This window comes from Panthera pardus, unplaced genomic scaffold, assembly GCF_024362965.1.
Source record: "Panthera pardus isolate Hobbes unplaced genomic scaffold, ASM2436296v1 HiC_scaffold_2, whole genome shotgun sequence".
NCBI classification, from domain to species: domain Eukaryota; kingdom Metazoa; phylum Chordata; class Mammalia; order Carnivora; family Felidae; genus Panthera; species Panthera pardus.
Window position 1 is genome coordinate 94,776,484 of NW_026526765.1, and position 11,772 is coordinate 94,788,255.

At 38.9% G+C, this 11,772-nt stretch overlaps 1 protein-coding gene across 5 annotated transcripts in view; it reads right to left on the minus strand.

Annotated features, from left to right (window-relative positions):
• ZFYVE16 (zinc finger FYVE-type containing 16) overlaps positions 1-11,772 on the minus strand; it is a 53,898-nt gene that overhangs the window by 41,440 nt on the left and 686 nt on the right. For 2 of the 5 annotated variants that reach the window (XM_053907240.1, XM_053907242.1), the window contains exon 1: positions 11,628-11,768. The exons of 1 other annotated variant lie outside the window; for it this stretch is intronic. The gene's annotated coding sequence lies outside the window, so the exon portion shown is untranslated. Of the gene's footprint in view, positions 1-7,828; positions 7,958-11,627; positions 11,769-11,772 lie in introns of those variants that run through there. 2 more of the 5 variants (XM_053907241.1, XM_019462888.2) reach the window with 2 other exon arrangements.

Below are 11,772 nucleotides of genomic sequence, written 5' to 3' on the forward strand. Positions count from 1 at the left end.
TTAAAGTGTTAGATGAAAGATTGGAGGAGAACTTTATAATGGTGGGAACAGACAAACACATCTGATTTCCAGTGATCAATTTCACTATCAATAAATATGGAAGGGAGTGCCTGGGTGGCTCAGTCGGTTAAGCGTCTGACTTCAGCTCAGGTCATGATCTCGCAGTTCGTGAGTTCGAGCCCCGCGTCGGGCTCTATGCTGACAGCTCAGAGCCTGGAGCCTGTTTCAGATTCTGTGTCTCCCTCTCTCTGACCCTCCCCTGCTTGCACTCTGTCTCTGTTTCTCAAAAATAAATAAACATTAAAAAATAAATAAGTGTGGAAGAACCAAACATTATGTGCCTCATGTGGAAGACATAATATCGCATATGATATATTCTTACCCAAAAAAACTGAACCTCAATCTAATCAAGCTTTTAGAACTAACCACGTATTTACAGGAAATCCAAGCATAGAGAGACAAGTTAGATGATATCAAAACAAAGCAATCAACTAAATCCAGAAGGTGGAACACTCTACAGCAACGTTCCTCACACTGTCTTTGGTAAATGACCTTTTCTAAAAAAAATTTCCAATCTGTTCCATACTGCTACTTTTGTAAAGCATAATCAACAATATAAAATTTGCAATAATACATAACAAACAAAAAGATATACATTATTAAGCACATCTGAACAGTTCCCTGGGGTGAAGAATAAGAGTGGGAAATGAGGGATAAAAGACAAAAATGAGACAGTTTTTTATAAGAACCATTTATGATAGTGTCATGAAATGAACACTTGAGGTCCAGAAAAAAATAAGGACACTTTAAAAATGAGTTAAAAAGCTTAGACACAGCTTAAGAGAAAAATGAATGAACTAGAAAACCTACCTGAAAAAACAACCTAAAAGGCAGCCCAGAAAGACAAGAGGGACATATGACAGGGTAAGAGACATGGATGGCAGAAGTCATCTATCATAAGAATGGAGACCTCTAAGGAAGATAGACAGCATGAAACAAGGATGCTTAAAAAGATGGTAGGAATTTTTCTAGAATTGATGAAAAATACAACTCAACAGATACAGGTAACCCCTATACCAAGCCATTTCAATAAAGAGAAATGCACAGGTGGCCACTCTATAGTTAAACTTTTATACTCCAAAGGTAGAGGACCCTTCAGAAAAGATCACCTTAAAAGAACAATAATTAGGGGCGCCTGGGTGGCTTGGTCAGTTAAGCATCCGACTTCGGCTCAGGTCATAATCTCACGGTCCGTGAGTTCGAGCCTCGCGTCGGGCTCTGTGCTGACAGCTCAGAGCCTGGAGCCTGTTTCAGATTCTCTGTCTCCCTCTCTCTCTGCCCCTCCCCTGTTCATGCTCTGTCTCTCTCTGTCTCAAAAATAAATAAACGTTAAAAAAAAAACAACACAATAATTAGGGGCGCCTGGGTGGCTCAGTCGGTTAAGCATCCAACTTCAGCTCAGGTCATGATCTCATAGTCCATGGATTTGAGTCCTGTGTCAGGCTCTGTGCTGACAGCTCAGAGCCTGGAGCCTGCTTCGGATTCTGTGTCTCCCCCCTCTCTCTGCCCCTCCCTTGTTCATGCTCTGTCTCTCTCTGTCTCAAAAATAAAAACATTAAAATTTTTTTTTAAAAAACAATAATTATTCTGGAAACAGGTAAACTTCAGAACAATTTTCAATAATAATGGCATGTCATCCTAATTTAACAAAGCACATTACTTCTTTTATTTCCATTTTTAAATTTTTTAAATATTTTATTTTATTTTTCAGAGAAAGAGAGAGAGAGGGAGGGAGCAAGGGAGGAGCAGACAGAATCCGAAACACACTCCAGGCTCCGAGTTGTCAGCAGAGAGCCTGACACGGGGCTCAAATGCATGAGCCACGAGATCATCACCTGGGCCGAAGTCGGATGCTTAACCAACTGGGCCACCCAGTCAACCCATTTTCCATTTTTAAATTGTGGTTATATCATACATATACAATAGTGCACAAAAACACACACACCAAAACAAACAAAAGGAACTTGGAGTAAGAGAAAAATGCAGGAAACAGAAGAAAACTTCAAAGAAACTAATATTCTCAGAAAAACAGCAATGCATATATGACACAGGAACAGGAAGCCATAAATAAGGAACATATGTCGGGGGGGGGGGGCAGGGAGTGATCATGAAAATTGATGGCAAAAATCTTAAAAATTCAAGTGAAGCTTGTTGGACGCAATTAAAGCAGTGCATAGAGAGGCATTTATAACTTAAGTGCATATGTTTAAAAAAAGATCTAAAAATCAATCATCTAAGCTTCCACCTTGGGAAACTAGAAAAAGGAGAGTAAGAAGAGCAAAACAAGTAGAAACAAAGATAACAAAGATTAGAACAGAAAACAATGAGATTAAAAGCAGGAAAGCAACAGAGAAATAGGAAAAAAAAAAATCAGTGAAATCAACAACTCCTTTCTTTGAAAAAAAAAAATCAGTAAAACTGATAAATTAGGCTAATCAAGAAAAGAGAGAAGCACCTGGGTGCCTCAGTAGCTTGAGCATCCGACTCTTGATTTTGGCTCAGGTCATGGTCCCAGAGTCATGGGATTGAGCCCTACATCAGGCTTCATGCTGAGCATGGAGCCAGCTTAAGATTCTCTCTCTCTCTCCCTCTGCCCCTCTCCCCTGCTCACACATGCTGTCTCAAATTAAAAAAAGAAAAAAGAAAAAAAAAGAGAGAGAAACACAAATTACCATATCAGAAATGAAAGAGGAAACAAAATTACTGATAATATGAACTTAAAGGAAAATGAGGAAATATGAACAACTCTATGCCTCCAAACTTGATAATTTAGATGAAATAAACCATTTCCTTGGAAGACACAAGCTACCAAACCTCACACAAAGAGAAACAGATAACCCAAACAGCCCTGTATCTATTAATGAAACTGAATCAATAATTAGTAACCTTCCACAAATCACCAGATCCAGATGGCTTCATTGGTGAATTTTACCAAATATTTAAGGAAGAAATAATACCAGTTCTCCACAATCTCTTTCAGAAAAAAGGAAGCAGAGGGAATCCTTCCTAATTCATTTGATTAGACCAGTATTAATCTAATACCAAAACCAAATACAGACATTACAAGAAGAAAACTACACACCAATATTGCTCATGAACACATACATAAAAATCCTCAACAAAATATTAGCAAGTAGAATCCAACAATGTATAAAAAAATTAACAGAACAATCAAGTGAAATTTATCCAGGTATGCAAGGCTGGTTCAACCTCTGAAAATATCACATTAACAAATTAAAGAATTATCATATAATCATATCAATGGATGCAAAAAAAAAGCATTTGACAAAACTCAACACTTACTTATGATAAAAACCCTCAGCAAGTTATGAGCAGAGAGAAACTTCTTCAATTTGATGAATAGCTACAAAATGCCTACACCTAATATTATATACATTATGATGAGAAACTGGATGCTTTCCAATCAAAGATTGGGATCAAGGAAAGGATATCTTCTTTCACAACTCCTATTCAACACAGTACTGAAACTGCAGTAAGAAAGGAAATAAAAAGTACACCATTTGGAAAGGAAGAACTACAACTGTCTTTATTTGCAATGACATGATTTTCAATGTAGAAAATCCCCAAAAACTGATCCCCCCCAAAATAGAGTAGTGAATATAGCAAGGATGTTGGATACAAGGTTAATATACAAAAATCAAATGCATTCCTATACATGAGCAAGGAACAACTGGAATTTGGAATTTTAAAAAATACCATTTACGATAGCACATCAAAAGAGTAAATACTTAGGTACAAATTTAACAAAATACATACTGAACCCATATGTGGAAAACTACAAAATACGAATGAAAAAAATTAAAGAAGGCCTAATTAAATGAAGATATATTCCACGTTCAAGGATAGGTACACTCCATATTGTTAAGATGTCAGTTCCTCTCAACTTGATCTCTGGATTCAATGCAATCCCAATCAAGATCCCAGCAAGCTTTTTGGTAGGACTCAGGAAACTCAGAATTCTAAAGTGTATACAGAAAGGAAGAGGACCTAGAATAGCCAACATAACGCTGAAAAAGAAGAACAAATTTGGACAACTCACTCTAATTTTAAGACTCATAAAGCTATAATAATTAAAGCAATGTAGTACTGGCAAAAAAAAAAAGAAAAGAAAAAAAAAGACACATAAACCAGTGCAAAAGAATAGAGAGCCTGCGGGGCTCCTGGGTGGCTCAGTCGGTTGAGCATCTGACTTCAGCTCAGGTCATGACCTCATGGTTCATGGGCTTGAGCCCCACATCGGGTTCTGTGCTGACAGCCCAGAGCCTGGAGCCTGTTCGAGATTCTGTGTCTCCCTCTCTCTCTGCCCCTCCCCTGCTCACGCTTTGTTTCCATCTGTCTCAAAAATAAACATTAAAAACAATAATAAAAAAATAAAAAATAAAAAGAATAGAGATCCTGGAAATAGACCCACACAAATAAATACAGTCAAATTATCTTTGACAAAGGCGCAAAGGCAATTCAAAGGAGAAAGGCTCGTCTTTTCAACAAGTGGTGATGAGAAAACTGGACATCCCAAAAATGGGACATCCCATGCCAAAAATACGAACCTAGATATGGACCTTACACCTTACACAGGAACATACTTAAAAAGGATAAAGAACTAAATGTAAAATATATTATAATATTTCTTGAAGAAAACATTACAGAAAAATCTACATAACCTTGGGTTTGGTTATGAGTTTGGTTATGATCATAACAATACCATGATCCATTAAAAAAACTGATGAAGTTAGACTTTAAAATTAAAAAACATATGCTCTGAAAAAGACACTTAAGAGAATAAGAGGACAAGCCATATCCTGGGAGATAACATTTGCAAAACACATATCTGATAAAGGACTTGTATCTAAATCTCCAAAAAACTCCTAAAATTAAATAATTAGAAAACAAACAATCCAATTAAATGGGCAAAAGTTCCACAAAGAGACACCTCACCAAAGACGACACACAGCAAATAAATACATGATAAAATGCTCAACGTCATTTGTCTTTAGGGACTACAGATTAAAACAATGAGATACCATTTTACATCAATTACAATGGCTAAAATCCAAAAAACTGACAATACCAAATGCTGCAAGGATGCTATTCAGCAGGAACTCTCATTTATTCCTGATGGGAATACAAAATGGTACGGCCACTCTGAAAAATGTTTGTCTCTTATAAAACTAAACATAGTCTTACCATATGATCCAGCAATCATACTATTAGGTATTTTACCCAATTGACTTAAAGATTTATGTCCACACAAGAATTTAGATGTGAAGTTTATAACAGCTTCTTTTACAACTGACAGAATTTGGAAGCATCCAAAATGACCTTCAGTAAATAAACAGATAAATAAATTGTGATACGTCCATGCAATGGAATAGTATTCAATGATACAAAGAAATAAGCTAACAAGCCACAAAAAGACATGGGACGTACCTTAAATATGTATTGTATGTGAAAGAAGCCAATCTTAAAAAGTCTACCTACTGTATGATTCTAACTGACATTTTGGAAAAGGTAAAACTACAAAGAGAATAAACACATCAGTGATTGCTAGTAGTTTGGGTGGGGGGCAGTTGAAAGTAAAGCACTGTGGATTTTTTAGGGTGGCGAAACTACTTTATATGATACTATAGTGGTGAATATAAGACATTAAGCATTTGTCAGTATCTACAGAACTTTATGACACAAAGAATAAACCTCAGTATTTCCAAAGTTTTAAAAATTATTTATAAGATCAGGTGATCGGGCGCCTTGGTGGCTCAGTCAGTTAAGTGTCTAACTTCAGCTCAAGTCATGATCTCATGGTGCATGGGTTCGAGCCCCATGTCGGGCTCTGTGCTGACAGCTCGGAGCCTGGAGCCTGCTTCAGATTCTGTGTCTCCCTCTCTCTGCCCCTCCCCACTCATGCTCTGTCTCTCTCTCTCTCAAAAATAAACAAACATTAAAAAAAAATTTAAGGAGCGCTTGGGTGGCTCAGTTCGTTAAGCATCGGACTTCAGCTCAGGTCATGATCTCACCATTTGTGAGTTCGAGCCCCACATCAGACTCTGTGCTGAGAGATCCTAACTTGGAGTCTGTTTCAGATTCTCTGTCTCTCTCTCTGCCCCTGCCTCCCACTCACGCTTTGTCTCTCTCTCCCCCTCAAAAATAAACACTAAAAAAAAATTGGGTGGGGGGTGGGGGAGGCGGTGCCTGGTTGGCTCAGTCAGTTGAGCATCGCATCCGACTTCAGCTCAGGTCATGATCTCAGTCCATGAGTTCAAACCCTGCACTGGGCTCTGTGCTGACAGTTCAGGGCCTGAAGCCTGCTTCAGATTCTGGGTCTCCCTCTCTCTGCCCCTCCCCCACTCACACCTCAGTCTCTCTCTCTCTCTCTCTCTCTCTTTCTCTCAAAAGTAAATAAACATTAAAAAAAATTTTTTTAAGTACTGAAGGAATTCTGAATATAGAAATATTAAAAAACTAAAGCACAGGAACTAGAAGGCCTAGAAATAGTCTCTCATTAGGAAAAAAACCAGCATTTTTTAAAAAAATTATGGAATTCATTAAATGTTTACAGAGTATCTCTATGTATACCAGTGTACTACTAAGCATTATGTCATTTGAGGTGCCTACAAGGTGCAAAAAAGGAAAGATAATTAAATAATAATAGAATCCAATAATTTATAAAAGATATAATGCAAATACTGTACATGAAACCTTTTTTTTTTTAACGTTTATTTATTTTTGAGACAGAGAGAGACAGAGCATGAACGGGGGAGGGTCAGAGAGAGGGAGACACAGAATCCGAAACAGGCTCCAGGCTCTGAGCTGTCAGCACAGAGCCCAATGCAGGGCTTGAGCTCACAGACCCCGAGATCATGACCTGAGCCGAAGTCGTCCGCTTAACCGACTGAGCCACCCAGGCGCCCCACGTAAATGAAACCTTTTAACATGGCATTTGAAGCTGCACATAATTCCCATTTCAATCAACTAAGATGTACTTACTGTGCCAAAACTCTATGATGTACAGTAAAAAGACACAAATGGAATATAAGATATACTCCCTATTCTAAAGAAGTTTATTTATGTGTACATATAGCAACCTGTTTTAGGTAATATTTTTTTTTTAAATTTTTTTTTAATGTTTATTTTTGAGACAGAGAGAGACAGAACATGAATGGGGGAAGGTCAGAGAGAGAGGGAGACACAGAATCAGAAGAAGGCTCCAGGCTCTGAGCTGTCAGCACAGAGCCCAACGCGGGGCTCGAACTCACGGACCGTGAGATCATGACCTGAGCCGAAGTCGGACGCTTAACCAACTGACCCACACAGGCACCCGTTTTAGGTAATATCTTTACTTACCTGACCATTTATATACTCCCAGATTTACAATAACATATTTACAATATTTCCTTTACAAAAATGGTTTTTAAAAATCTCTTCATGATTTTAAAAAAATTGGCAACAACATGGAAAATTAATCAGAAAACCAACAAAACCAATAGTAAGGAGACTCCTAAATGGTTAAGATGAGACACAATGAGGGCCTAACTGACATAATGCAGAGCAGATGGAAAAGGGATCAATAGAAAAGTGACTAAAGAATGGGAAATTCTGGAGAGTGAAACAAGGGAGAAAGCTAGGATTACTGCCAGGTTTCCATCATGGGTGACTGAGCAGACAGTGGTACCACTGACTATGACAGGCAATACAAAGAAGAGCAGGACTCAGGGAAAAAGTAAGTTCACGTTTGGACTGTTGTTTGAAGTACCTTGAGAACATCCTGGGGGAGATGTCCAATAGGCAGTTGAATATAAGGATCTGGAATGCAGGAGAGAAGTCTGAGATAGATAAAAGATTTGGGAACTGGCAGCACATAACTGTTAATGGATGAGATCACCTAGGAAGAGAATATAGAAGAGGACAGGAGCCTGACATCAGATAACTACAGATCACAATTAGTGTTTCTAAAGCCACTCTGGATTAAACTTTGCCCAGAGTTATATGCACTTTGATAGGAAAATATCCAGTATAGAGTACTAAATGACTAAAAATCAAATTGCAAAATGTCATGTACAGTACAAACCCATTTTTACAAGTAAGTTGTTAAAAAAAAAAAAAAGTTAGCAAAGGCACGGGAAAAAAATATAGAGAGGCAAATACCAAACTGGTAATAATGGTATCTGTGATAATGCATGCCTTTCACATCTACATTATGTAATTCTATAGATAATGCATAATACATATCTGTATTTTACTTTTTGTTTACAAAAATGTACTACTTTTGTAAATAACAAAAAAGATAATTTTCTTCCTTTCCTAGAAACTTATAGTGCATATCCTTACAATATAAAATAGATAATAAAGGGGTGCCTGGGTATTTCAGTTAGTTAAGTACCAACTTCAACTCAGGTCATGATCTTGCAGTTCATGAGGTCAAGCCCTGCATCGGGCTCTGTGCCCTGGAGCCTGCTTCGGTTTCTGTGTCTTCCTCTCTCTCTGCCCCTTCCCTGTTCGTGCTCTCTCTCTCAAAACTAAATAAACATTTTTAAAAATTAAAAAAGAAAAAGATAATAAAAATCTGGTAGGGGGCGGGGCACCTGGGTGGTTCAGTCAGTTGAGGGTCCAACTTCAGCTCAGGTCATTATCTCACACACAGTTTGTGAGTTGGGAGCCCCACATCGGGCTTGTTGCTATCAGCCTGTCAGAGCAGAGCCTGCTTCAGATCCTCTGTCGCTCGCTCTCTGCCCCTCCCCCACTTGCACTCTCTGAAAAAATAAATAAATATATTTCTAAAAATCTTTTAGGGGGCATGTGGTGGCTCTATCAGTTTAGCATCAACTCTTGATTTTGGCTCAGATCATGATATCAAGGTTCATGGGTTCAAGTCCCTGGTCAGGCTCACACTGACAGTGCAGAGCCTGCTTGGGATTCTCTCTCCCTCTCTTTCTGCTCCTCCCCAGCTCTCTCTCTCAAAATAAATAAATAAACTTTTTAAAAAACCCTTTAGAAAACAACACATTGACACTGGATTATAAATGCGCAAATAATATGAACTAGTAAGATTATGAAAAAATATTCAAAGCACAATCTGTACTATCAAAATAATCTGAATTATAACATATATCATTTGTTGCCTACTAAATCAGAACACAATTTTTTCTTAGTGATCTCTACACCCAACATGAGGCTCCAACTCACGACCCCCAAGATCCAGAGTCTCATAATTTCTTTTAATAATATAAGGGATCGGGGTGCCTGGGTGGCTCAGTTGGTTAAGCATCCCACTCTTGATTTCAGCTTAGGTCATGCTCTTGCAGTTCGTGAGCCTCAGCCCTGTGTCAGGCTCTGTGTTAATGGTGCAGAGCTTGCTTGGGATTCTCCCTCTCCCTTTCTCTCTCTCTCTCTGCCCTTCCACCATGCTTGCTCACACCCTCTCTCTCTCTCTCTAAAAAAAAATAAACTTAAAAAGCTTATTAAAATAATAATAATGATAAAAGTGTTGGTAAGGGTGTGACAAAACAAGCATCTCCAATACCAATGACAAGAAGTAAACCAGAATACCCTCTCAGAAAAACAATGTGATAATATGTATCAATAGCCTCAAAAAGTTTCCTAACATTTGATGTAACAATTCTTTTTAAAAATTTAAAATAATCCAAAGCAACTGAAAATATGCAAAGATATTCTACCAAATCATTAATTGAAACCATCTAAACACCAACATTAGAAAATTATGCAGGCATCAAAAGTAATTCTACTTCTAGAAAAACATTAGCACTTGTGTGCAGGAACACATCACAAAGAAATTTGAATGCTGCAATGTTTGTAATGGTGCAAAATTTCAAAGAACCTAACAGCTCATCAACATAAGAATAGTCAAATCACCTTTCTCAAACTGGTCTAAGGACCCCTGGAAGACTCTAGAACTTTTCAGGGGATCTGTGAGGTCCTTCCTTTTCCAAACACCTATCTATGCAAGTCTGGACTTTCTTAATATGCTTTAGTGTACAAGATAGCACATAAGAGTGAAAAGACAAGCAAATCTGAGAATCCAGCTGTCTTCTATAAAGCCAGACATTAGTGATCTACAAAAATATAAAACAATGCCACCCTTCCCACTACATTTTTTAAGAAAAATATATTTTTCAAAAATACTCTTTAATTCAATATATAAAGGGTTTTTAATGCACAATTTTTAAATATTTTCTGAATTTTAATTTCTAAAATAGCAAAATACTGCATTAAAGAACAAAAAATCTTTTAGTCTTCAGTCACCTTTAAGTTTGTAAAGGGATCCTGAAACCCACTGGGTTAAAAAAACTGTGATACCATCATATTACCTAACATTACAATTGGGGTGATAATTAAATGGGAACTGAGCTTTAACTGCAATGTTCCAAAAGATAGTTCACTCATGTATTACTTGTGTAATCAAACATCATAAAGATACTCATGAAGCTTTTTAAAAACTGGAGGAAATACTTAAAAAATTTTAAGCAAAAAAAAGCGGGCAATCCAACTGTATATAACATCTCATCATCTTAATTAAGAAAATGCCATGAGAAAAAACCCTGGGAGATTAAAAGTCAAAATATTAACTGCGGTTGATTCACTTTAAATGGTTGAATTATGGCTTATTTTTTCTTAATCTTTATTATATTTAAGATTTTTTGTGACACTAAGTGTGCAGTTTAACATCCATGGGAGAAAAAAGGGGAGAAAGTGGGTGCAAAATTACAGTTTTACTGGATCAAACCACTGCACTCTTGCCAATTCAGAAGGAACAAGTTCTAATAATTTAAGGAACCTAATTCAACCAACAAATTGCCTTATTTTGTTAAATGAAAAAGATGACTTTATCAAATATATGGGATGGTTTCCACACGAGTCAAGCTAATAAGAACACTCAGTCTGGAATAATTTGTAATCACGGTAGAACAAGTAAGTTAATAGTTTCAAAGTTAGGCCATCTTTTAGGATTTTTCAGAGGTACCAAAGAAAAGGTAGAGGAAAGGAACACTACCGCATCCTTCAGATCTAAAATGATGAGAAAATGCATCGGTGCGAGAATGGGGTTTGCGAAAGAGCACAGGCGGCGATGACAGATTCTTCTGCTGGAGTCCTCCCAGCGCACAGGCTACCTCTCCGCGGGAACGACAGTCCCCTCTAGCAGGCACAGCCCCTCCCAAGGTGGGCTAGGCAGCCCTGGGGGCACTTCTCCCAGCCCCCACCGCGGCCCCCCGGGCCGCTCCCACCGCAGCCCCGAGCACTCCCGACGGCCCGGGTGGGTGGGACCCGGCAAAAAGCCGCCGAGATTGCCCTCCCTGCCTGGTCCAGCCGGCCAGGCTCTACCGAAGGGGCACGAGGTTTGAGGGTCGTGATTCCCTGGCCAACTCAAGGAGCTCGGAAAGAGAACAAGTCGGGGGCCTAGATTCGGCCCTTGGAGGAAAAGGAGGGCCAGACCCGGCACTCAGGTCGGCCGACCCAGCGGCCACCCCGCCCCCTCCGCGAGTGCAGCAGGGGTGAGGGGAAGGCCAAGAGGCCAGTTACTGGGGGGGGGCTCTTACCTCCCCCACAACCCTGAGGAGCTCTCTGAGGACTCGATACGACGAGGCGCAGAGGAGTGAAGAGCGACCCCGGCCGGGAGTCCCGGGGGTGAGCTACGTCGGCTCAGGGTTTGTTTTCCCCCGGACCTGTTTGGGGGGGGAAGGC